Genomic DNA, 27705 nt, shown 5'->3' on the forward strand with positions numbered 1-27705 from the left:
CTTTGTCCTGATATTAGCTGTATTACTGCAGACCTCAGACACCACAACAATTAAGAGTAAAAAATCCTCTTTTATGCATTGTGTACAGTCACTTTATTTTCCTATCAGCTGATCCCAGTCAGTAGTGCTTCTTGCAACAATAGTCATTTGTCCAATAAATTAAAAAAAACCCTGGTGTTGTCTTGTAGTAAATGCCCCAAATTACGAGGCAATGTTGTGTTCACTTTCAGCATGGTGGAGAGTTAAGAGTTACAGTCTGCACATATATTAAGAGATCTGAGACCTTGAAACTACAGTAGGTTAACATTAATACTAGGCCACTATTGAGTTTTAAACAGGACAGGTGTTTCAGTTTTTTCCCCTGCATTTGTAAACATGTTTTTATGAGCATCAACAGTGTTAAATATGCCTTAAGAGAGAAAAGGCAGTACAAATCTCACTTTTTACCCCTATTATTGTTGAACCCTGACCACCTCTGCTTTGTGTAACATACAAGACAGAATAAAACAGAAAACAGGACTCACATTAGCATAAAAGAAAGAAGGAAAAAAACAACCTCCAAAATAAAATAAAAAAAGATCTAATTTTGATCACAGTCCAAAGCTAAATATTTTTTTGCTTTCCTCTGTGATGAAATCTACAAATGGATGATACATACCTCCTTCACATGGCGATCAGGACAATTTCTGGACATTACGAAAATAATTGTACAAAGTAATGGACATTAAATAATTTTAGTGAATGTATTGTTTTTACTCTCTTCATTATAATACGACGTCACCACTGTTCCCCCCCTGCCATTCAGAAGATATTTCCGTCTGTCTGACTGTCAGTGAACGCATCATCAGCCTTCAGCCAAAACCTGTCAGGAAAAACGCAGGTGACGCTCATAACAATACTCATCACTTTGCTTCATTTTAGTGTCTCAGCTAAGCCGAAGAATCAAACCATGCCATTTTTTTTGTTTCAGTATAAAGAAAGCGGATGTTTAATAAATAAAAGAGACACTTTAAATACTTGTTTAGTCGGAAGTGAATCCTCTCAACGCATGCTAACTACGGGAACGTAAACTCAGGTAAGCTAATGTTTAGCTAGCCGAGATAGTTTCTGCTTGCTACGCTACGTTACACTCGGACATAGTGTAAAATACCGCATGAGCCAAAAAGTCAAGGAGCGACAACATGCTTAAACATCTCGTGTCATTTGAAATTGTTGTCATTTTTACTGAAAACAAATAACATTTATAGCTAGCCTGCACAACTATAGCCAATTTAACGACGCTGAAGTTAGTTTCGGATTCGTAGCTCCCATTCAGCAGTGAAGGGAAACTTAATGCTCGTTTTTTTGTTTTTTTTTGTTTTTTTGGGGGGTTTTTTTGTACCTGCTGCTGTGATGAAAGCATGTTTGACGTTTTAAGATAATCTCAACGTAGCCTGAAACCCACTTTAAAATTTTTGTAACCTGTATTGTAGCTATTTGTGAAAATGCAAAAAAAGGAGAGATTTTGCTGCTTTTTTCCACATGTAGACCACATTGGACCAGATCTCCCTTAGACGGGTAAAATCTGGACTAGGTTAATCCAGAGAGGCTCAAGATGATTTAAAATGCATCTTCAGTTTTGTGAAACCTATATTCTGTTTGTGAAAATGAAAAACAAGGGGGATATCACTGCGTTTAGATTTTCATAGAGAGGTGCAATGTTTTTTTTTTGTTTGTTTGTTTTTTTTTTTTCATTTTCACCAATATAATACAATACAATTTATAACTGTATTTTAAATAATCTTCAACCTCTCTGTGATAATCTAGTCCAGATTTGACCTGTCTGTGTTGTGGTCTTGAAGAGAGAACTGGTTCAGTGTAGCCTAGATGTGAAAAACACAGGGAAATGTACTTTTTTGTTGTTGTTGTTGTTTTTTTTTTTTTTTGCATTTTCACAAATAGATTATAGATTTCACAAATCTGAAACTATATTTTAATGAATTTTTAGCCTCTCCAAGATAATGTAGTCCATATTTTACCCGTCTAAGTATGGTGGTTTTTGAGAGAGACATGGTTCAATATGTTCTAGATGTAAAAATAAAAACCCACAGTGACATTGTCCTATATTTGCACTTTCACAACCAGAATAAAGGTTTCGCAAATCTGAAATTGTGTTTTAAATACTCTTTAGCCTGTCTTGGATAATATAGTTCAGATTAGACCTGTCTAAGTTTAGTGGTCGTCTAGAGAGACCTGGTTTAATGTGGTTTACAGGGGGGAAAATGCAGTGAAATCTGGCCCTTTTTTTGCATTTTCATAAATATTATATAGGTTACACAAATCTGAAATTTTGTTTTAAATAATATCTAGCCTCTCTGGGATAATCTAGTCCAGATTTTACTCATTTAAGTATAGTGGTTTTCAGTATTATTGTGGTCTACATGTGAAAAACGCAGTGAAATCGCCATTTTTTTTTGTTGCATTTTTTTGCTTTTTTTTTTTCAAATAGAATAAAAGTTTCACAAAATTGAAAGTGGGTTTCAGGCAATGCTGCAGTTTTAGCTGGCACTTCCAACATGCGTTCACCACAGTAGGAGGTGCAAAAAGCTGAGCATTGCTTGATATGCATCACAATTTATGTTTCCGTCTCTCTAACTTTAGTGTCCGCCTAACCCATGCTGGTACTGTTATCAAGCTAGCAGCTGCAGCACCAGCAGTGTATTTTAGCTGTCTGTACACTAAAAGTCACAATTTTTGTGCTGCTCCTCACAATTAAAGTGATCTACAAAGCCATCAAGTAGCACTGCTAGTTTGCTTTAAGCAGAAAATGTGTCAAACAGGTTTGAGTTCTGCCTGTCTAGCCTCATACAAGCCAGCTCCGTTCTGCTTTTCATCTCTTTTATTGTATTTTTTCAGCGTGTTGCCTGTGCCTTTTGTTGAGCTCCACTGTACTGATTCTTGCTGCTCTCTGCTATTGTTGTTATTGCTGTAACAGAGCGGCTTTCATGATTTGAAAATAGACTTTTGTAATGTGAAGGTGAACATGAGGAGAGGTGGCCACCGCCAAAGCAGACACACACAGAAGCACAGTTCAAACTTTGTTTCTTTTTTACGGTTGCTCAGGACTTTTTGAAGGGAGTTGACCTTCCTCTGACCTGCCTCCCCTGTGGTTTAAACCCTGGACATGGTGGCCGTTTAAACGGTGTTTCCACACAGTCATACATAAACACAAACACAGTCACAAAAGGAGCCATAAAAAACAACTTCCTCTGGTTTTATTGTATCAGATACCGGCTGAGAATCTTTGCCTAGATGCAAGAATAACTCCTAATCCTGCTTATCTGGGAAGTGTTAATGTGTGTGTGCATGCACGCATACTGTATGACTGTGCGTGTGTGTATTCTTATGCATAACATGTGCAGGTGTGTTTGCATCAGGGTTCACTTTGAAATAGCACAATTTTGTTAGTGTGTGTGTGTGAGTGTGAGTGTGTTCACCCTGGGAAATGAAAACGCTGACCCAATTTAATACACCTGTGTCTCGCTGCACTCTGGCCTACCACTCAATCACACACGCACACGAACACACACACACATAAACACACACCTCAACCCAACTCCTGTGGAGTATAGCTCTCCAACACCACATAATCCCAGAGCACTGCCTCGGCTATACAGATAAATTCAGCCAATTCAAATATTGGAGGTGTTTTTTCCCACTTTTTTCATTTTTTCCCCACTTCAAAGTCAGAAAATAATAATGCTTCAATATGAAGATGGTACGGAGCCCGGGAGGGGCCATAAAGAGAGAGAGAAAAAAATCAAGACCACGATTGAATAATTTGTCCACACAATATATAACTTGTTACGTTAGTTTCTTTAAATTGTTCCTGTGTTTTGGTTTAATTTGTGTTCATAAGACAAGTGTTTATACAGACAGTCAGCACGGTCCTTCCACCTCACTCCCTGCGGCTCGAAGATTAGCCTACTTCACCAGGAGGAGAGTGGGCAGCAGCTCCAGGGGGTCGTGGCGGTCTGGAGCTCTGCAAAAACCCTGTGTGTGTGTGTGTGTGTGTGTGTCTGTGTGTGTGTGTGTGTCTGTGTCTGTGTGTGTCTGTGTGTGTATGTGTGTGTGTGTGTGTGTGTGTGTGTGTGTGAGCGGCAGAGAGCTGGATAGAACACGAGAGAACTGAAAAGTCAAAGCGAGTCTCATGCTGATGGCTAAAAAAATAGACAGTTTATATATTTTATTTTAATTTTGGCATCACAAAAAGAGGGAGGGATGAATTGACGATTGATGGACAGATAGGAAGGAAAATTTTGATTTTGTTCTTTAAATCCTTTAAGATGTAAAAAAAAAGGCCTAGTTTTTCTTTTCGTGTAACATAGGCTCCATATTTAAGGAGGTGTATAAACTTAATAATTTTCTAAATTATGACGGCTTGCTTCTTTATTAACAGTATTCACCTGTACTTTTACTTTCAGTGCTTAACATTTGATATTGTTATTTTTTTATACTTAAGAACAGAAAATATCAAGACTTTTACTCAAGTGATGTTTTAATATGTAACTTTAACTTCTGCCAGAGTTATTTTTTCAGCAATATATCTCTACTTTTACTCAAGTATAGCTTTGAGGTTCTTCCACCACTACCGGCTTCGCTAAACTCACTCTGCTGTTTTAGCTTCATTGAACTCTAAACCAGCCCACTTTTTAGCAGTCAAGTCAAATATGAAGGATTTGATTAAATACCTTTTGTAACTGTTCTAACTTGCTCTAACTTCTGTTTTAACCAAAATGTGGGAACAATTTGATTAAATTGAGGTCACAAATTATACCTTGTGTGCACAAATAAACCAAAATATAACCACCATTTATTAATTTTTCTCTCTATGGCCACTCACAGGCTCTGTTAAATGGAGTTATATCTTCTTTTTACAAGTTTTGCTTTTTTCATGCGCGTGATTAAGGAGATGTGCAGATGCTGGAGCTGAGTAGAAGCACAGTTTTAATAATTAAACAAAGCTGTTTGGATGTAATCATTTCAAGTCGTTTAAGCAAAACTGTGCCTCTGCAGGTGTGCCTGCAAAGCAGAGATGTTTAATAATACAGGGAGCATTAATAATGTATGCATATATACAGTGGAAACAGCAGATGTAAATTATTCTGGGATTATTTGTTTTCAGATTTCTGCTTTCATGTTTGTGTTATATGTCTGCTGTCAGGGATGTGCCATCATACTGGGTGTGTTTCCCCCCTCAGGCTGAGCTCCCAGCATGCCATTCAGGTCCCAGGGAGCAGCTCTGTGCCGGGTGACCTCACACTGAGCGGTAAGGCGGTAATGAACTTCCTGCCATCCAACTTCCACACATACACACACGGAGACATAATCTCATCCACATCCCCGAGGCACAGAGAGATGTCACATTAGCATGGTGCTATCTTTCCTGAGTGTGTGTCGGTATGTGTGTGTGCGTGTGCTCAGGGAGACAAATGACTACATTGTCTCTGGATGTGTACTTCCTGTGTGTGTCTGTAATTAATCTGGGCATGCGGCGGGTGTAAACATAAGGAAGGACAATTTTTTTTTTGTTCTCTTCTCTTTTTTTCTCAGATTAATCTGTCTTGTCAGATCTGCATTCACACTAAATCTCGACTCACTGGCCTGGCAGGGGACTCGTGAATGTGCTACCATCCGCCCGCACAGACACACATACACAGACACACAATAAAAAAGAGATTTACTGCACATTTTTCTACATGAATTTATCATGTAATCATCATGTTATCATTCTATTAAAATGCTACAAATTCTAAATTAATTTCTGCAGTTTTAATAAAATGTGACTCAGGATGTGTTTCCATCAACTACTTTCATGCAAATAAAGTCAATATGTGATAAGATCAGAAAATTAATTAAGGACTACTTATTCTGATGCATCACAGCATTTCTACATGTTTCCCACCTAAGATGGCTTTACATTTTCTAATGATCCACATGTACTCTGGTGTATTATTAGCCACTGTGGTGATAGAGTGTGTGACATGCAACAAGCTCTGCCATCTGGACTATTCTTAATTTTTAGGTGAGTTTTTCTTGCAAAGGAAACATGAAACAGCGAGGGGCACAATGACAAAAAAAAAGTTGTTAACAAAAGAAACAGAGGTAGGGTATAATTTTAAAATCTGTTTTCATCATCACACTTTTATGGCATCTTTTTTTCCAGTATGCCAACTTTTTCACCTCAGCCAAGCTTTCTTTAGCAACTGACAAAACACTTTGTCGCTTGTCTTGGGGTTTCGATGATATCACTTGAACTTCATCAGCAGATGGAGTTTTCCAGTTGTCATGGATGTCGAAATTTCCATGTTTTCTGAGCATTTTAACAACTTTACTTAAAGCTTCGACTGTTTTGTCAATTGGTGTTTCTGAGGTTAAGAGATTTTCAATATTTTGGCTCTCCTCCACAAAACTTTGGGGCTTATTATGCGCAAAAGAAGTGCATCGAGACAAGCAGCTCTTCCTCTTCCCATTTCCCAGTATTGTTCCTCCTTTTCTCCCCTCTCCCCTGGCCTCCTGCCTGTGACCCAGAAATCAATCTCAGTACACCATTTTGAATGGCATCTCAATTCTTAAAATGCATCCTAAGGAGCGAGGAGAGAGGAAGCTTGCTGAAGGAACTATGAGCAAGGAAGCGCAGGTATTTGCTTTGCAGAATTTATTTGGTTAAATTTAGGTAGAGATGTTGGAACGTTTTTGTTGCGACCATAGACTGTATATAAAGATGGATGATGCATCTCCACTGCACAAAAATGAAGCCAAACGTATGCCAACTTTCACCATATTGTGCTGTTGATGTCTTTTAGAGGCAGTCTGTCAGAGGATCTGATTTTCTGCATTTTTCGCATCTGTCGAAAGACTTCTTTGACCAAGAAACATGACCAAATGTGGCGGCAGGACACATCATTAGCAAGAGAGAGGAGCAGAGCGCACATTATCTTTTCATTACTCAGATAGCTGACTTTTAACAGGTCAGATAGTTATACTCAGGTGGATGATGATGAGGGAAGCACACAGACAGAGATCGAAAGTGTGGAGACTGAGAGGGAGGACATCTCAGTCCCTTTATGTAGCCGCGGTGCCAAATGCCAGACACTGGGAGAGAGTAGAGACAGCCAGGAAGGCAAAAACTCCAGGGAAGAGAAGCAGGCGGGGCAAATGTGTCTTAACATTTTGCCTTTGTATTGTGAATTGCAATGAGTGGAGCAATAAAACACATCAGACTGCTTGTGCACAGTTTCTATGTATAACAGGGTTTTTTTTGGATGATGGATTAAAGCAACATATCCGGAAAAACGGACTCAGAGTGCCAAGGCCTTTAGTCATGTGGTATGAAGAACAAAACCCAGCGTCTCCAAAACATAATGACAACGTCTGCTCAGCGTGAAATTCTGACGTTGTTCAACCTTTAAATTATCATAAGTCTAACTTTCATTACAACCAAGATCTCACTTTCGACGTCTTTAAAAGAGGCCTGATGCACAGACAGATGATGCTGCTGTGCAACACGTCACGTTTGACTGACGTCTTTGTAAAAAGATGTCTCATTTTGGAGAACGGCCTGTTGCCTCGACTCCTCTCTCCTCCTGGCTCTTCCTTGCTTCCTCTGCTCATGACTCAGGTGGAAGGGACCAACATGTGACGAGAGGAGTTAAGGAAAGGAATCAAGGATGTGCAAACTTAGAAATGAGAAGAGGGGAAGGATGCACATGCACAGAGCTGTTGCACCTGTTTATGTTTAAGTAGATTTTAGATTTTTCATGCTTTAGAGGAGCGAACAGGTGGATGGACAGTCATGGTCAAACTGCTGTCCCCTTTGTGGCAGATCATTGTGCTGTATGCTGTAAAGAGGCTGTAGTTTCAACCCTTTCTCTCATCATTAGCCTCATTGTTGCTGTAGCTAAGCCCTTTTCCCTAAACGTTGGCTCCCAGCTTCTCTGCTGACCTCCTCACACCTCAACCTCTGGCCTCTTCTCCCCCCTAAGCAGCTGCCCTTCAGCCCGAGTCACAGTGTCTCCTCCCTTTGACCCCCACCCCTTCCCTGGGCCAGTCCCACTCCTCTGATCCAAGACATTACGTCTCTAATTGAAGCTGACAGCCGCATCAATTTCACAGCCTGGCGTAATGTAGCACCAGGCTGTCACTGCTCAACACAGCTCAACGCAGGTGAAATCGCACCCTAGTGAGCACAAGGAAAGCTGTAATATTACCCTGTTAATTATAGGGACGGCACATCTGGAGTCTTCATCAATACGGCTGTAATTGGCACAGAAGGGTGAAATAATTGTGCATTAATTAGAGAAATGAGGGAATTTGGAGCTTTTAACCTCTCGCTGTTTCTGTATTAGAAGTAACCGTATGATTTTGTGTTGTTGTTTTGACAACTAATACCTCCATGTAAGCAACTGCACCGCATATCCGACATCTGGGAGATGCCATTTGATTTCAGCTGAAGATGATAAAAGGAATGAGATGTGCATAAACCCTCCCACTAAGCAATAGATGTCATTTAAACACCATCTCCAAGCTTTAGCCCTGTTATAGACCAGGATTTATAGGCTACATATAGCACGATTTTAGACCATATTTTAAAATTATCAGTAGATTAGATAGATAGATAGATACTTTTTTTGTCCCTGGGGGGGAATTGGTTTGCAGCTACAATAACTTGACATTTCCATATATCCACATAACAAAAAAAATCACATCATACATAAAACCCTGTAAATAATTAAAAGTACTGCATACCCCTGCATATACATTATGAACGTTGACTAGACGTCTATTACACTCACTTTTCAACCTTGAATAACAAAATCTAAACATAAGGACAAGGACAAATAAATTTAAACAGCTAAACTAAAATAAATCTAAACGTCTAAAGTAAAACATTAAAAAAAGAACTAATCATCTAAAGACAAATAGATGTATAGACATTCAATAAACGTCTTTCAACGGTAAGCTGCTCATTGATGCAGTTGTGTGTGTTTGGAAACCTGAAGGCAGATGATGTATGCATACAGAGGTGAATGATGAGAGATAGGACTTTTCTGTGACCCTGTTGGAATTTCTGGTGCCATGATATATAAATTATACATCAGTATACTTCACATTCAGCATTTTGACATTATGGTAGGTCAGTTTTCCATAAAAGGGCCTCAGATTTCCTGGAATGAGCCCATGAGAGAAAATCAGAGTTTCTCTGAGTTTAATGTGATACAGAACTTCGTTGATAGAAACGATCATGTGAAGAAATGGCATTTTAGTAGAATGATGAATCAGATGAGGCCAGCATCAGGTGAAGCCTGGTGTTAGTGTAATGGACTCTGTAAGATTTGAATTAACCTGTGATGGGCACATATTGAGGAGGAATTCTCAGCATCTAAAATATGATCCCTTTGTTTATTAGATAGGTCTGTTCCCAGGCATTTATGTGTATTGTGTCCAAGCTTTTCCAGTAATTTTTTCTGTTTTCGGCATCTACGTAGTGTTTGTGGATGCTTAGCAGTATAAACAGTGGATTAAGTATTATCCTAATTCATTTAGTCATTTAACCCTTTGAACCCTGAGCAAATTGTTGTGATTTCTTTTCCAAACATGGGAAAAAGGCAATGAGCAACTTGGTAAGGAATGTTCCACAAATTGCAAGAAATCAATACATTCAGATTTTTTTTTTTAAAGCTGGGGAAAAATTTAATTACAGAATATAGAATAATTACATATTTAAAATTATGTTGCAAAATTATATATATTTTTTTTACCAGTTTTTTAAAGTCTCGTTTGCCTTGGAGTTGTTTTTTTATATTGTTTTTTTTCTCTTTTTGTTTTCTAATAAGTAATCAAAGTTCAGTTCAGTTTTGCAATTAAAGTAAAGTTACTGTGGTCGGGTTTCGGAAAAGGGCTCATAATTGCATGGGATATGTACGAATTCGGGTGCATTACTTTTCATAGGAAAATGTAGCAACAGTATTTAAAAACAGCCTGACTCTGTTTGTAGATATAAATGGCTCATTCAATGGTATGAAAACACAACTATTTTTAATTTTAGGTGATAATTCACTGATGAAAACCTAGTAATGAATAATATATTCCATTTACGCCAATATGTTCCCTTAAACCCTGGACCTTTAATTCTTATTGCCTTTTATTTTTTAAGGAATTATTTTTCCTTTTTGTTTGTTTTTTTCTCACAGGTGCAACGATTTACCCAAAGAGACATTCTGGCCTGTCATTGCTAAAAAAACAACCAAGCAAACAAAAAAAACCCCATTCAAATGAAAATACATTTAAGCGAGTTTGTTCCAAGTTCCTGGTATCGTGCATGCTGGCTCACTGGCGTGATTTACTGGAAACCTTAATGGAACTGAGCCATCATTTACATAATTTGTTTCAGCTGTGCTTCTGCTATGACAGATCAAAATATCTGCTGTAAAAATAAAAGGTGTGTTGCAAGATGTGATAAATATAAACTCTGATGAAATCTTCAACTATAAAGCTGCAAAAAAATATATATATATTTTGAACCTTTTTAGGGAAATTAAATCCATCACTGCTCTTTTTTAGGCAGAGCACTCCGGTGATATCCAGCTCAGGAGACTCGCACACCTGTTTCGTCTTACGAAGTCATGATTGTTGGAGGTAAGTCTGGGATACGTGCATGTGGGAGACTGAGGCCACAGAGGACCTTGTATATGTCTGCTCTTATCACTGTCTGTGTCTTTTTCTTTCTGTGTCTGTCTGCCAATATCTGCCCATCCAGCTCTTTTTGTGTCTGCTACAGTGCACCCTGTGCAGCAGCTCGCTCTCCGGTTTCTTTCATGTTTTTCTCCTCACTGCATCACTTTGTCTGATGGAAAGAAAGGGAGAAAGGGACAGACACAAGGACTCCTTCAAATGTGTCTGGTTATTCATTTTAATACCAAGGTTGAGGTATTTCTGCTTTGATTAATTGGCGCTGCTCCACTTAAAAAGGGTGTCAGAGAGTGCGTGTGCGTGTAAACTGGTCTTAAGAGACCAAGGTTGGCTGGTTTTTTGATTATTATGAATACGAGGGCAAGCTTGAGGAATTGAAAGGATGAGTCAACCTTGTTCACACTTTTTTTTAACAACATGTGCAGTGTTCTCAATAACTTGATCCCCCGACAATATAAGAGAAGTTCTCTGGATGAAGCCAATATTGCTTACTGTCCCTTTGGTCTGGAGAATAATACATAAGAATAGAGCACGACTGAGGTGTGTTTTTGTTATTCTGCATGATGATAGCCAGTCCATCCCATAAATTAGCTCTACCTGGCAGGAATTCCCTCTATAGCCTTATTCCACATTGCAATAAGGCTGCATTTTAATAATAAAAAGGCAGTTTTATAAGTAGAAAGAGGCGCCGCAGCACAAACAACTCAACAATGCATGCTTGATAAAAAGGCAAGTTTGAGAAATATTTGCATTTACTGAGCTGAGCAAGATCAAAAGTGTTTCCAAGGTCATTAGAAACAGTATGAGATGCAGCACTGGCAGTGCAGATAAACCACCAAACATAAAAGAGTTTAATTAAATGTGTTGTGCTATACTCCCGCTTTAAGTGTCTTTGAACAAACTGGAGGAGAAAATGTAAATTTAAGATTGAATATATACATAGATATGCAGATTTAAACAACAGTCTGTGTTTGTCTGACAGTCAAGTTGGCACAAGTATGAGCAGTCTGTAAACACACACACACACACACACACACATACACACAAGTAGCAATCATGCATAAATTCTAAAAATAAACCACAACATATGGACATGACTGCATAACAAAATCGGCAAAAAAACCAAACCAAAACAACAGAAGACAATAACATCCGCTCTCACAATAGCTGGGCGTTTTCAATGAGCTATGTTAAGCACAGCTTATCGGCCAATCTGCTTTCTCCATCACACACACACATTCGCACACACTCAATCCCCCGCCCAAACATGTAGGCCTGGGGCAACTTTTCATTAACTTTGTGGTATTACTTCAAACCCATTAAAATAGGCCCCTCCTAATCTAAATCCAATAATTTGTGCACTTCTCCCTCCCGTCACTGGCATCATGCTTTCCTCTATCTAACCCAATACTAAAAGAGAAGATTCATTATCTCTTGTTTGGACAGGGATTATGCTGATCGGGGCGGCTTAAGGCAGAAGATATAAAGACTCTTAATAAAATTCTTCAGCCGTTGCAGCAATGTGCCATCTAATTTAAAGCAGTCAGACCCCTTAACACTCACACACACTCACTCAGTCACACACACACACACACACACACACACACACACACACACACTCGCGCACACACAGACACACACACAGTCCCCTTTCCATCACCTTCCCCTTCTTACCTAAATCTCGACATACCCTTTTTCTCATCTCCATTTCCATCCCTCTCAGATCATCCCTATTTCCTTCTCTTTTGTCACTAAAACTTACATGGAAATGTTAGTCGGGGTCAGATTTATTATCATACTGACTTTCTACATGCGAGTATCTGCTCACGTTTAAGTGTGAACTCCCTATTTTACCCCTAACGCCAAAGCAAGTCAGATCTGAGAAAGAAAAAAAGCATGTTTAAGTCCAGGTGAAGCAAAAAAAAATATGTGTAATGTTTGCCACATACACATACAGTGCTGTACTATGTATTATTAGAGTATGTTTTTATTTGTACTCTTGTATTTTATTTGTATTCTTTGATCCTTTTTACTTTGTAAAGCGTCTTTGAGTTCCCTGAAAAGCACCCTATAAATAAAATGTATTATTATTATTATTATTATTATTATACACAAAATATTTACCAGATTTAAAGGATTAAAAAAAATCAACAAGCGTATAAAATTAGGGTTTAAAATCCTGAAAAAATGTGTAGTATTCTCTTCATCAAGACTCTGGGTGTGGGTCTGCTGAAGGCGCCGAGCTAAAGAACGAGGCGCAGTGAAACCCATGAACCCCAATGAACACAGCTCAGCCTTGCTTCCGGTTTTTTCTCAGTGGCCACTCGCAGCACTGCAGCACCGCCCCACGGCACGCCTTTTGTCCAGCAGTGAACAGCAGCTAATGTTAGCACAAATTACACACCCACAGCATGTGAGCAGTAAGTGTCTGGCTGGGTAGCTGCTTCAGGTTGACTCCGGGTTCCAACGCATCCTTAAAGTCTTTAAAGACACTGAATTCATTAATCTAAAAATAAGGCCTTAATTGATATTAAAATTTCCAAAATCAGTCTTTCTGAACAACAAGTCTTAAAACATTTTAGGACACAAAAAGATGAATTTTGAAAAAAAAAAAAAAATGCATTGTAAAATCTGAAAATAAGTGGCAACATTGTTTTTTTGTTAAATAATTTACCAAATTTATTATCTTAAACCCATCTTGGATCTCACATATAGAGTGAAAAACTCAAAATCACTAAGAAAACCAGCCATAAAATGCCATATATTCCTGGTTGGTAAACCAAATAGATTATTATAATATAATGTTCATTGTCTTCCTTATGTTCAACACAATAAAGGGATTTTTTTAACACTTGGTATCGATATTCTATTGACAAAAAATATCATGTTTTATTTTACGATAAACATTTGGACAAAGCTGTACTACTACAATTTTGGTTATTGTAAAATTGGTCTGAAATTTAATTCCAGATGGCATTAAAAATGTCTTAAAATGCCTTAAATCTAATTTGCCTTAAGGAACCCTGGGTTGACTGATGAAAAGGTAGTGATGGCTATTTTTCTTTCTTATTTGGTGGTGGCATTTAACAAAGATATTTATATTAATTTGACTGAAAGAGCTAAAAGAGCTTGTGGATTCTTGCAAACTCACCGACAATGATGTTATGTACACCAGTAGTAATAATATAGCTTTTATATAGTGAGGGTGGGGCTGGATTCAGTGTGTCGTTGAGCAAGCTTTTAGACCCACCCAAAGAATCTTTGACGTAGAAAATGATGAAAAACAGTTTCTACCTTCAAACTACAGTACTACACACTTCCCAGTCTTTTCACTTGTTTCAGGTATTTTCTAATATAATTTTTTTAAGGAAGAAATCACTGATTTTGCTATACCCGAACTTTAAATTCTGTTTTGATATAAATCATGCAGGCGATGCTAAAGGAAGAAAACAAAAGTATATCTTTAAAAAAGTATCAGGGTGTTTTTGTTTCTTTTTCTCATGTCATTACTGTGGTTGAGGAGCAGCTGGAGTGTCTTTTTATTGGTTTCTATTCACAGAGGCACCGGAGTGAAAGTGTACGGAATTCAAATGAAGAGTTTTGAAAAAGTAAATCATATCCTTCAGCACCTGAACTTCATCATTCAACACTTGAGTATTCAACACCTGAAAATGTAGGGCATTCGCTTTATGAACACTTTGTTCACTTTGTCAGCAGGGGAGCTTAAAAAGCGCCTATTTTATTTCAGGTAATCAGTCTTTTTAAGGTTACCTGTCACTGTTTTTCATCAGGAATTGTAGAACAAAATGGCGCTTTTAAATTTATTTATTTTTTTAACTTGTTGAAAGCAGAGTCTGTGAAGACCTGTGCATTTGCTTTTAGTTGTAGCAGATTAAAGGGATACTTTGCCAATTTTCAACCAGTTTTGTATCAAAAAATCTGGTTAGTACGTGTAGATGAGGTGTGGTAAACATCCATCCATCTAACCAGTGTCTAGATATCCCTCCTTCCCCCACAGTAAATCTTGAGTTTCGCTGGCTCTCGGTAGCGACAACAGGGTAGCAGCATCCCAGAGGTTTACTTAACTTGTAATATGTAGACGTGGAAGTCCACTGACAAAGCTGCAATGTGACGAGTTGGGATGACAACATGTTAGTTTAAATATAGCACGAGATCCAGCCAGCTGCCATTGTATCAAACGGACGAGGTTGCATTACGTCACCCACCAGTGGGAGCGTTTATTGGTCTAATGCATTCTGGTAATTGTAGGTTTTCTACCTTTTGAGCAAAAGCCAATGCCACAGTCTTTTTCTCTTTGTTTTCTGCGGTCATGTAGCACCAATTTCAAAAGTTTTTGTGTCATTTCTACAGCATAGACTGCCCAGTGTGGACGCTTTTTCAATTGGTAAAATTCTTCTTTAAGTCATGAGAATTGGCACAGTGAGCCACAAAACTGGCAGCTTTGCCAGTGTTTTCATGGTCATCTAATATACATGCAGAAACAAGTCTGGGGAGATGCAAAATACATGCATGAGGTTTGTGGAAAGTTCAGAGCAGTTTTGATTGCTCTAGGGTGACACAGATGCAGTGCATCCATCCACCCTCCTCCCCCTCTTCAGTGGGTTAATGATCATAGACCTCACCACATCGCAGTCCTTTGCAATTCAAACGCTAGTTCATATCCTGCTGCTGTTTATGTGGCACTGAAGGCAGTTTTTATGAAGGTATCTGTCTTCTTGATGTCAGCGCCATTTGACAATTCATTGTCAGCTGAATTGGCTGAAAGAGTGATTGCTAGCCATGGTGCTTTAAACAAAAACATTATCAGAGGATATTTTTTCTGGCTCACTTTTCCCCTTGCCTTTGTTTATTTGTTTTTTACTTGTATGCCATTATGGTAAATAATCTGCTTCACAGTATCTGAGTGCAGTTCAGTTGATGCATCTATTTGGATTTCCTGTGTATTTGAATTCTAACTACAAAAGGAAAATGCAGATGTGAATGAACATTTGCAGAGACGGCTGAGGAGAATGTGTTAACTAGAATGGCTGGTGCAAGGGAAAGTAATGCACACACGGCGACACACTGTTGGGTCAAATGGGAACCTGGGAAACACCACACAGTCATTTGCAGGCAGCAGTCCACACATGCGTACTCACACACAGCGATCCAATTAAGATTCATTATGTGATCGGGTTTCTGAGGTGACCAGGCAGCGAGTGCACGTCTGCTTCAGTCATCATTAATGTTAATTTACAGGCGAGTCTTCTCTCCCAAAGCTGAGGAGCACTGGAGCACAATATCAAAATCTTTAAAACAAATACATAAAATATGACCTGTTCCGAAAGAGAATCAATATTGCATGTTTGTCTGGAGGAAAGCTGCTGATGCATTTGCTGTGCTGACTTTTCCAATTTCTACATCTGAGATTACCATCGCTTTCGAGTATGCTGCTCATTTTGAAAAACAGAATTTCATTCAGTCGCTGCTCTAGCTGTATGCCCTGAGGCTCTGTGAGAGAGGGAAAGTGTATTAATGAAATGAGAGACAGACAGTGTTATTTAAATCACCTCAACAGCGTAACCCGAGGCCTAACACGGGCTCTCTGCTGCTTTTCAGACCTGTTTTCATACCTCACCCAACCAAACCAAACTTAATCATATCCAAATAAACTCAGCCAAAGACAACCAAACTGAATCACAGTAAGTCAAACTTAGCCACACTGAACTGAGTTTATTTGGTTAATCAGATATACCATACTGTTATAGCGTAGAATACTATGTTGACACGCGGTACACCAAACACAATAAAGCCAAATGCTAATTCAGAAAAACTAATGACACAATTTCTCAGGCACATACATGAGACGAGTAGTTTGACAATTTGGGAAAAAGTCTTGCTCTGAGTTAGATTCATACCACTCTTATATCGGTGCACTAACTATGGCGCTAGAGCCAGCAGCTGGCTAGCTTAACATCGCGTAATGGTTGGAAACAAAAGGAAACAGCTAGCATAGCTTATTACAAAAGGTAACCGTGATCGTATATACAGATGGACGAAGTCAACAAACGGTCATGGTAAGATGATGCTATAAAAGCAGTTTAGGATTAGGAGTAGTTATGATGTTTAGGATTAGGCAACAAAGGCATGGATGGTTGAGTTTAGGCAAAAGTGCACATGTTTAGGGAAGTGAACAGTAGACAGTCCAGGGTTTGTTGGATCTCTCCACTGCCCCATGCCTGCCCTATAAGGACCATTGTGCTCCTTATGCTACGTCATTACCTGCTGCGTTTGAACTCCAACCATGGCATCAGGATCTTACAATGAAATCACTGGAAAAGCGGCAGTATTTGGAGATGTAGGATTGAGAACGGGCTACGTGTCCCGTCTGCTAACATGGAGGGGGCGGGATTTATGACCTATACTGCAGGGGCCATTGAGATGTTCATATCTATACACAGTCTGTGGCTCCAACTGAGAAACAGTTTGGAAAAAAATGCGAAATCCTCCAACGTAAAAGACAAAATGCATCATTTGTCTAGTTCTGCTAGAATGACACATATTAGATCTGATACTCCTATTGGCAGGACAACTTTATTTTTTGTGTCTTCTAAAACTGTTACAAATAACTGTTTTATGATGTGACAACTCTATCATAAAGATTTAGTCAGGCTTAGGCTGGCACAAAAAAAAAAAAAAATTAAATAAGCAATTTGTCAAGGTTAGGGAAACATTATGGTTTGAAGTAAATTAACAATTTCTAGGTTAGGAGAGGTTTGTCATCGTGGTGACAGTAATATATACAGTTATGGGCAGATCATGGTCATGTTTTGATAAAACCAACTTTCACACTGGGAACGATAAAAAAACGTGGCCTCTTGTCTTAAAGTCTGCTGTGCTGTTGACCTGCTCATTCAGCCCGACATCTTCCATAAACACACTTTACTTACTTCCTCCTTTGCTCTTGTTATAATTATACCGGTCGCTGGAGGGCTTTGTCACTTGAAAGTAAACATATGTCATTTTTGAGCACTTACTTCTTTTGCCTTTCTTCTTGAGTGGGAAGTGTCAAAAATGCATCTTTCCCAAACTATGCTTTTAAATCCTGAACTTTATAACAAAGAAACCACAACAAACTCCCTATTACTCATGCCATTTCTATAAAGTTTTTGACTCCCATGTTGTAAAAGCTTTAATAGCTTCCTTAAAGCTGTCAACTCTGTCACAATAATAAAAGTCCGGTCTAAAATAGATTTTACACATTTTTAGGAAGTCATAAAATTGTGAAAGAGGAAAATCTTGCAGTTCTAAGACATATAATTGTTGGTAATGAGCATAACATTTCTACTCTCTTATCTGACTAACTTTAATGCATTTAAATTAGATTTTAATTTAACTAATAAATGCATATGATAACTCACTACATGCATGACTTGTGTCCCCATGTTTTTATCACAACTTAAAATATAAACTCTGCTATTGTCAACCCCGTTAGCTTATGCAACAGCTGAATGAACATGCTTGGTAAACACTTTTAACAACGACTCAGCTGTGGACCGAAAATCTTGTTTGTGCGTTCAGCAGGAAATCTCAAAGAACTCATCTGGTAAAAGTGTGTGTGTCTATGTGTATTTGTGTGTGTGTGTGTGTGTGTGTGTGTGCGTGGCGTGTGTGTGCGTGCCTGTGGTGCCTTCTGCATGCCAAGGCTTCAGAAGCTACCTGTTCTCCCAGAACAATTAAGCCAAGCCTCTTTACAGTATCTCCGCTCCAATTAATTTTAATATTTAAACAGCCATGCAGAGACTTCTGAACCCACTAACGCAAGATTAGAGTAAACTCAATTAAATATTGATGGCCATAAATAAACATTCTAATTTGGAGAGGCGCCATGGTGCGCAGTGAATCAAGAGAAAAAAATGGTTTCAGCTGAAATGCTATGCTTATTAGCTGAGCAAATGTTGAACCGGGAGGTCAGGAGAGGAGGTGAGAGGAAGGACAAAGGATTAACGAGGGACATCACGTCACTGGGAGTCAAATGGGAAAAAGACATACTGCAGGTGTTTCTGTCATCACTGAGAAATTCCATCAGGTGTATTTGGAGATGTGCGCATGTTTAAAGCTACAATCCATTACCTTCTACATGTTTCCCCTGCTGTAATATGAAATCTTGGTCTTTGTTAGAATGCAGTTAAAATGTCATTTAAGGACCAGCTGGTAATGCAGATTCTTCAGAATTTTGTGGGCTGTTTTTGGTGTTGTTTTTGCTATAAATACTCGATTTCCCTGCAGCTTTTCTAGAAAAAATTGTAATGTATGTTTTAAGGTTTTTAGGTGTTTAAATGAAAATTGCAGAAATAGTTGCAATACTGTCTTGGACTTGGAGCCTATTTTAATGAACATTCAGTGTTTCCCATAGAAATTACAATTTGTTTGTGATGATAGGGTGGTGGGAAGGGGGCCGTTTGACTCAATGTTGAAAAATGGTCTCCGTTAGCCTCTCTTTTCCTTCTCTCTTTAACGAGTAACAGCAGCAGCGGCTAACAACCCAGTGGTTAGTGGACTGCTGTTCTGAAGCCTCAAATTCAGGATGTCGGCCGTCACCATCTTGGTTTTTCTTTTGTTTTGTCTAGGAGTCTCATCCACGTGGACTTTAGTGACATACACATACAGCCTGTCACTCAAGTGGCTCCATATCCTTAACTTTGGGCCTTAATAGAATGTAAATGGGTAAGTGTTTAAAAAAATACACCTTCTGTACCCTCTGAATGTTGAAATCAGTAGTGGCCAAAATAGATTTTTGTTTTGTACCAGGCTACAAACATTATTTCTGCTGCAAAGTTGGGCATTTTATCATGGGGGTCTATGCGGGTTTACTCTGCTTTGGAGCTAGCCTCAACAGGCCTTTTGATGAACTGCAGTTTTTGGGCTCTTTCATGGCCTCATCTTTAAGCCTCGGACTTGCTTCTTGTCTGTGACGATTTCTGAGTCTCTGGAAGCTGATGTTCAGAAAATCTGACCTGAACGTTTCAGAGGATTTAACTGCAGAACTCTGGCCTCATATTCAAGCTTTATTGACCTGAAGAGCACCAGTGTGGTGAAGGTTTATCACAGAAACGTCTTCTGTGACATTATAATATCCGCCCTTCATCCTCTGAGCCCGCGGAATAATTTTGTTTTATCTAAAAAGGCTGGAAGATGTTACAGAACTTCCAGACAGAAAACAAGTCCTTGAGAGGCTGTCCACGTGCTCGGCTCTGACTGACAGTGAATCATTCATGGAGCGCAGGAAACATGATGAGAGCTTGATTAAGGACAGGGAGAGATGGGCTCCAATGTTAAATCAGTCCAGACTGAAGGCTGATTAGATGAGAACTTTTAACATAAAAAACTGGAGGACCTGAAAATCTTCTATTAGACATGTCGATGAATCCAAGTCCACGAAAATGGCAACTTTTTAAATGATGAAGGCCATAACATGCACATATTTATATGCCAACTCCCTATATTCAACTAAAATGTATACATGTACAGATTATTTCTCATCATTGCCCATATTCATTTTCTTCAGTGTTACATTTATGCAGCATGTCATCAAGGCTGCACCATTTTACAGGAATCAAAAGCAAACATATGTACATAAAGACAGAGATACAGATGCACTTTTACAGAGATTTTTCATCTTCAAGCTCATGAATTCATAAGACAGTGTGTATGCCGAGCAGAGCTGGCTAACATGACAGCCTCCTGACAGCTCCTGTACACAGGCAGCTATGTGTTTTAGATATACAGTATATTTTTGAAAGTTATTCAAGAGCGAGGAGGGGGAGGTGGAGAAGCAGTAACACCACATGAATAAATAGAAATCAAACATTCAGCGGCGGTGGTTTTGGCACTTTGAGCGGAGATATGGGGGAAGGTGTCAAGGGGTATGGCAACAGGGTTTGACAAGGGGGCCACGACGGGCAGCAGCCGCTGTCAGAGCGCCAGGTGGTGATGCGTGAATCGGGGGAAAGGAGACGTGATGCGGTGGATTCCTCCGCTGGTCGCTGGAGAGGACCAGAGGCCGTGGGAGGGGCCCCTTAACACACCGTCCACCTGTCAGAGCTCTGGCCAGCTTCACACATACTCACATGCATGATCGGAGACATGCAAGTGCACCTTTATGTGAATGCAGAAAAACAGAGTCTTTTGACAGGCTGTGGTTAGAAAGCAGAAGGAAAACCGAGACCTATGGGTGGACATTAGGAAAGGTCATATTCAGAAGATATAAAAAGACGCAGGAAATTAAAAGGCCAGGCATTTAGTGACATTGATCATCGCCCACAGATAAGGCCGATATGCTCGAAAAGAATTTATTTGTACTAAGAACTGTACAGCTGTTCTGTTTGATTTGCAATACTAACGTCGGAAATAAGAGATCACAGAAGGTTGGAGGCAGCAGATTGTGACAGGGCAGACTTACATCATTGTTTTGCAAAAGCACAGTTTGCCCCGAAACACCAAGCTGGCATTTTAAGATCACTCATGCCTACAGGCTGCAGCCCAATTGATTTTTGCTCTGCTTCTTTGATTTAACCATAAAAACTATTTAATAGAAAAAATAGACTTCATTTATTATATTTCATCAAACATGCATGCTAGATGAAAGTAAACATGTCCTTGTATTTCTCTTAACTAATATTAATATGGGTTCTTGTTCTTGATAAATTATTAATGAGTGCTCAATATGTAGTTGTTTTAATTAGCTGTAAAATGTATTTGCATACAGTATGTTCTAAATGACTTTAAAACGTAAAACACATTGGGGTTTTAGATTTCAATGCAAACTTTTATAGGAGCATCTAGCGATGAGATTGCAAGCAGCTGAAACGTCTCCTTTCTGCCAAATGCAAACTCCCAGATAGGATTCCTTCAGTGTTCACTGTTAAGGAGGTTTATAGTGGGAGCCAAATTATCCACAGAAGTCTGTTCTTCCCTTAAACAAATGAACCCGCTATTTTAAACCATTAAAAACACTGAATAAAGTAAACCTCAGCGTTGTTCCTGTGCTTTCGTCACAGAGGGGCTGCGAACTACGGTGGCTAATGAGAAAACATAAATGGCCTTATCTAGAGCCAGTGTTTGGTTTGTCTCTTCTGGGCTACTGTAAAAACATGGTGGTTCAAAATGGCAATATCCATAGATGAGGACCCTCTCCCTATGTAGATATAAATGGCTCATTCTAAGGTAACAAAAAACTATGCCTCTTATCTTTGGGTGATTGTACACTACAGAAAGCATGCTTTTAATGTTATATTCCATTTTTGCCAGTCCCACACATTGCACTGATTCATTCCCAGGTCATCAAATACTTGATTGGCCACATAACTTAAATTAACATGCTCAACAGAATAAAAACTGTTTGGGTCTCTATTGTTAATTTCCCATACATGACAACTGTACAGGGTGTATTTTTATATAACTTGTTAAAATGTTATTAAGGCTTCAAATGATGCATAATTAGGGGTGGTGCCACTTTTAGTAACAGGTGAGTGTCGTCCATTCTAAAGTTGCTACCTTAGAGACATCATTGGTGAGGTAACGTGACAATGGTTTGCAATGCAGAGAAGCACAAATTGGTAAATAAACATTTACCAGAATGCAAGAAATGAGGTATTTGATGCTCAAAAATTTTCTGGCAGAGGACCCACAAACACCCATTTTGTGTGTTTTCTGACAGTGTTGAAAAAAACAACATATGTTCTTGGTACTATCACAGTTCACCACAGCTGTAAATGCAATCCCCCAGGAAGAGCTCTGGGCTTTGAAGCCAATTTTCATATTAGCCAAACAGTGGTAAGTACCAAACTTGCCCCATAATACTCTATTCATGAAGACCTGTGTGCTTTTATTATTTAAGCCTTCTCCCAGCACAGAGAGCTCCAACCTGTCTCATTGTGAAGCCATCATCTGAGGAGCTATTTCCACAGTTCTGCAATTTCCAGGGTCAATTACATGATGCCATTGGGACCAAAAGGCTTTTCCCATAGATGAACACTAGGAAGGAAATACCTATTAAACAGGGGATACATTTCTGGGGGCATTAAAACCCTTGCAAAATGACTCATTTTACCATCCAGATTTAAGATTTGGGCCAAATGAAGCAGAAGCAGCACCAATCATTTGGGTCGTTTCATATGTGGCAGTTGAACCATTTTGGCTTCATGCGCCACTGAGCAACTTTCATAGGAATGAACGGAGCCCTGCTGCCCATACTGTACCCAGGTGTCTGTATGCATCCATGTGTACGTGCACCGTGCTAACCAAGCAACCGGCTAGCATTAGGGTTAGCGTCACCTTCTCATCGAAATATAGTCACATCTGGCTCCAAAGATCCAAGATGGTTACACCCAAAATGCCAAATCTGAGGCTTCAAAATGGGGGTCCATGAATCAGTGATTGATGTTTCGGCAGCTACATCCATTATTTTATACAGTCTACTGACTGTATTTGAGGACCTGGGAATGAGACACAAAATCTACTTTTTTTTTTTTCCAGAATTGCACATACAATTTAAGCTCCCTTTACTTACCCACTCTAATTGCCATAATATATTTTATAGTTATTAATGGTATTTGTATTATTATTATTATTATTGTTATTATTTGTTCGATACTGTTTGAAGTTCCCTCTATTTGAGTGTTTTCATGCTTTGTGTAATTTAAGTAGAATATTCTTAAATTTAAGATAAAATATATTAAAAGGATTAGCTATATGTTTTGATGAGAAATCCGCTAGTATTTTATTGTGACCAAATATTTACTCCACAAATCATGTAATGGCCCTCACATTCAGAATTAAAGCTTTTATGTGTTTGCTCTCTCTCTCTCTGTCTGTGTCTCTCTCCATCTGTCTCTTTCCATTTCTTGAGGGAATAGCCGGACAGTGGGCAGAGTGTTTTTTGGAGCCGGCAAGGGAAGCAAAGGCAAAAGCCAGAGAGGGAAAAAAAGGCTTCCATTCACAGCCCCATAATACTCTATTCATGAAGCCCCATGTGCTTTTATTATTTAAAGCATTCTCCCAGCACAGAGAGCTCCATCCTGTCTCATTGTGAAGCCATCATCTGAGGAGCTATTTCCACAGAAGCAAAAAAATAGTCCTATTTGTGAAATACTGGTTATCTAAAATGGGACCCCAGGGCCTCGACGGAAGGGAATACTGGATTCCACACGCTTCCACATCCCACTGGTGGATTATGTTTTTTGTTTTTTTTTCCCTAGCTCTCCTTTCCCCTCATCCTAACGCCACTTCATATCATTACACATGCCTTGGATACCAACTGTCAGAAAATGCAGAGTGTAATGCATCACTTGTCAGCGTGAAAATATATAATTATGCTCATCTAACAAGTTTCCAAGGCCAAATGGAGGTAATATCTCTTGTGTGAAACAATAATCTTGCAATGCATCAGTGTAATTGAAATTTTTTTTTGCTACATTTGCTTATTTGTCAACTTGCAGGAAATATGCTGTGTTGACAGCTAAAGTAAAAAAAAAAAATCACAGAAAGGATGCTAGTAATTAGCTTTGTGTAGGTAGATTGGTGTAGATGGTGCACACAGGTGTGTGTGGTTTTGTGTGTCCTGCTCATTTGGATTACAGCGTATTGTCTTACTTGCCTGTGTTTTTTTTTTGTGTTTGTTGAATGGTAACATCCTCTCATGTACCTTGACACCCCAGCCTATTGTTGCTACAAACAAATCAGAAAGCCACACTAATTGCACATGTACTGATGGAAATGCAATGTTTTGGCGACCCTGGAGCTGACAGCTTCATTATCACACTGGAGTGAAGTGATGCAGGAGGTCAAGACACTTTAACCCTTAGAAACCTGGATCAGCGTCACTTTTCTTGTGCTGCATTCCTTTCACAGGTATTTATTCCTTTGAATGTGAGCAAAATGGTTTGATTTCTTTTGAAAACATGGGGAAAAAAGGCAATGAGCAGCTTGGCAAGAAATGTCCTGCAAAATGACAAGAAATTAGTATATTTAGAAAATTATATTTTAAAAAGAATTTGTCTAATTATTACACTGATATATGTAAAATTATTTCACAGAAAAAAAACTTGAATTTCCCTGGGTTTTTTGTTTGTTTGTATGTTTGTATTTTATTTCATTTTTTGTTTGGTTGTGGGAGGTTTTGTTTGTGTTCATTTTCATGTATTTTTCTTGTACTTTTTACTAATCGCTTGTGTATTTCTGGGTCATGTCTTCTTAAGTTACTCATTGCCTTCATCCAATATCTTTTTTTAAAGAAATCAGGCCAATTAGCCCAGGTTTTAAAGGGTTAAATACAGAGACGCGTCTTCTGTATAGGCAAAGATGGCATGCGATCTCTGCAGAAAGAGAGTTAAGCTCAGACAGGGACAAAGACAGTCATATGCTCTAAGAGAAAGGACTGGAAGGATTAACAGCTACCTGTCACATGCACTGTATGTGCAATCAGGCTGATGCTGCTAAATACTGGCAATCAGGGCAGATTCATCAGAGCCCTCTTTTCCTGCCAAGGAAGGCAGCACACTGTAATTATGTAGGCATCAGCCTCTGCGACAGCCACCCGCGCTTGTTGTAATTTCGCCCAATTTACGTTAGAAGGCTTCAAAGGGCCTATAATTTGAATCCCTTCAGCTTTATGGTAATGTGTTAGCATTGACTGCCGCACCTTTGTGCTCACCATAAAATGAGCGGGAGTGTTGAAAGATGTGTTGGAGGGAATGTGAAGGGAAATAGTTGCGATGACAGAAGGATTGAGGGCTCTTTCACACCTGTGGTTCAGTTCATTTGGCTCAGATTTAAAAACAAAACAAGAAATATATCATTGCCTTTTAGTTCTGGTTCAGTTCGTGTTCATGCTGGCTTTTTACAAACAGACAGAGCTGTAAATATGAAGTCTGTAGACTGATGGGTGATTGATTCGACAGTTTTGGCGACTGCCATCCTGCATCATCAGCACAACATGGACCCATGTGGAGAGTCAGGCCGTGCTGCACTTGACTGTTCCTTATGACTATTTATCTACTATGGAGCTAGCAAGTTCAAAAAGAAATGGCTGGTTGTGAGTATTATTATTCAAGACAAAAAACTGACTTCATGAACGCAACATAAAAGGGGCTTTTAGGCCGGTTAGAGCTGCGCAGTATGTTTTCAATTCAGTTCAATTTGTTCAACATTGGTATGTTGGAAATAATTTCCCTCCAGTGTATTTTAATTCAAAAAGCAATTTGTTCTATTTTAGCAGTCAGCAAGGTCTTATTCACAGAGTTTCAAAAAACCTGTGCCCATTTTGCATCTGCGTGAAATGCACCAGGTTTATAATATGATATAATAATATAATAATTAGAATTTATAATATAGTTATTATTATTAGTTAAGTGCACAATTAATGTCTTTATAGGTAATTTAGTAAGACTCAATAAATGAGTTTTTAATGCCATTATAAACAGTTATTGGAAACAAATGATGTCTTTTATGTTCTTTTCACTTATAAGTACTTATAAATGCCTTAATCGCACACTAAACATGTTTATCATGCTATTATTAACACTTTAATAGTTTTATTAACAAATGTCAACACACCTTATAAGGACTTATGAGGTTCTTATTACTTATTAACTTGTGTTTCTTACATGGGCCTTAATGTAAAGTGTTTCCCGTTTTTGTTCACCTTGAGGGCTTGGTGTGAAAGCAGAGAGGTGTAAGTAGATTGCGGACACACATACATGCAGACAAATTATGACATGAATACTTTGTAACCTCTGTTCCTCCGCTCTGTGCACACTCGTTTCTGTCCATATGGTCAATTAGAGTTCGTTAAAGGTAATGACAGCGCCAGATAACTATTGGCTGAGGTGTTGAGAGGTCACAGGTCAATATAGACCTGTCGGAGACAGCTAAAAGCCACACAAAGTGTTTCAAACATGAAAGAAAAATCGGTGAATGGGGGGAAAAAAAACAAGCTGTTGGGGTCAGAGGTCGTTGTGCTTCACATTGTGTCTGACCAGGATTATAACAAGGCTACTCTGCCTTCTCTTATACTGTCTGCTCTGTTCCTCGTCCTTCCTCTCTCCTCCCCTCCTCCCCTCCTGCTCTGTCTCTTCCTCCTCTCTAAGGGCTTCTTAATGACTAACCTGTCAGGATTAGCATCTCTCCCTATTTCACACTGTGGTATCCAGCTTCCTCCTCATCCTCTAATGAACAGCCGCGGCTCCAAGGACAGAGCAGACAGGGGTGAAGACAGATGAAAAACTCAAAAGCGCACATCACCGCCGAGCTTCACATTTCAGGACTCCTCACCACCCGCGTCGAGCCGAGCCGGCTCTTTTCCTCTCTTCTCGCCCCCTTTTAACGTCCTCTGTCGTTCCCTGCTTCCGATGCTTAGGACAACTTAATTAATCACTGTACAGCTCTAATGAATTGACCAGCCGGGGTGTATTGATCCCCGGGGTATCAACGGCTCGCCTTTGTGAAGTTTAATACCCTCTTCTGAGCTCCGAGATCAAACATCTTGAGAAAAAGTGGGAAGGAACATCACACTGAAACCTTATTTTTTTGGGGGGGGTCAGCTGAAAAGACACTGGCTGAAGTCACTTCAGCAAATATGTGCATTAGGCAGAAAGCAAATCCTCATCTTCATCCCCCTCACGCTCCCCTCCTCTTCTACCCGTGCCTCAGCTTGTGTTACATGTGTCACATTTATAGAAATAACATTCCTTTCATCAAGGGAATTAGTGTTATATTTCAGGTTGTCTTAAATCAGAAGAGGAGCTTACAGCTTATTAAAGTGTCGTCACGGCACCACCACTAAGGATGCTGGGGGATTTGGCAGCCTTCTCCGAGACTGGATCGCTCAGATCTTTTTCTGGGCCGAGGTTAGATTAGGCATTGATCTGAAAGGCTAATTTGATGCCACATTACAGCTGTGAAATTACAGTACTG

At 39.2% G+C, this 27705-nt stretch overlaps 1 long non-coding RNA gene across 2 annotated transcripts in view; it reads left to right on the plus strand.

Moving 5' to 3' along the window:
- Positions 1-682: 682 nt before the first annotated feature.
- Positions 683-27705, plus strand: part of LOC148187443 (uncharacterized) — a 125309-nt gene continuing 98286 nt past the window's right edge. The window contains exons 1-3 of one of the 2 annotated variants that reach the window (XR_015778669.1): positions 683-1075; positions 5241-5308; positions 10603-10677. This is a non-coding gene — a long non-coding RNA (uncharacterized LOC148187443). Of the gene's footprint in view, positions 1076-5240; positions 5309-5592; positions 5826-10602; positions 10678-27705 lie in introns of those variants that run through there. The other variant, XR_015778668.1, reaches the window with a different exon arrangement.

Source organism: Plectropomus leopardus, chromosome 14 (genome assembly GCF_026936395.1).
Source record: "Plectropomus leopardus strain MGB_pleo_1.0 chromosome 14, ASM2693639v1, whole genome shotgun sequence".
In the NCBI taxonomy this organism is placed as follows: domain Eukaryota; kingdom Metazoa; phylum Chordata; class Actinopteri; order Perciformes; family Serranidae; genus Plectropomus; species Plectropomus leopardus.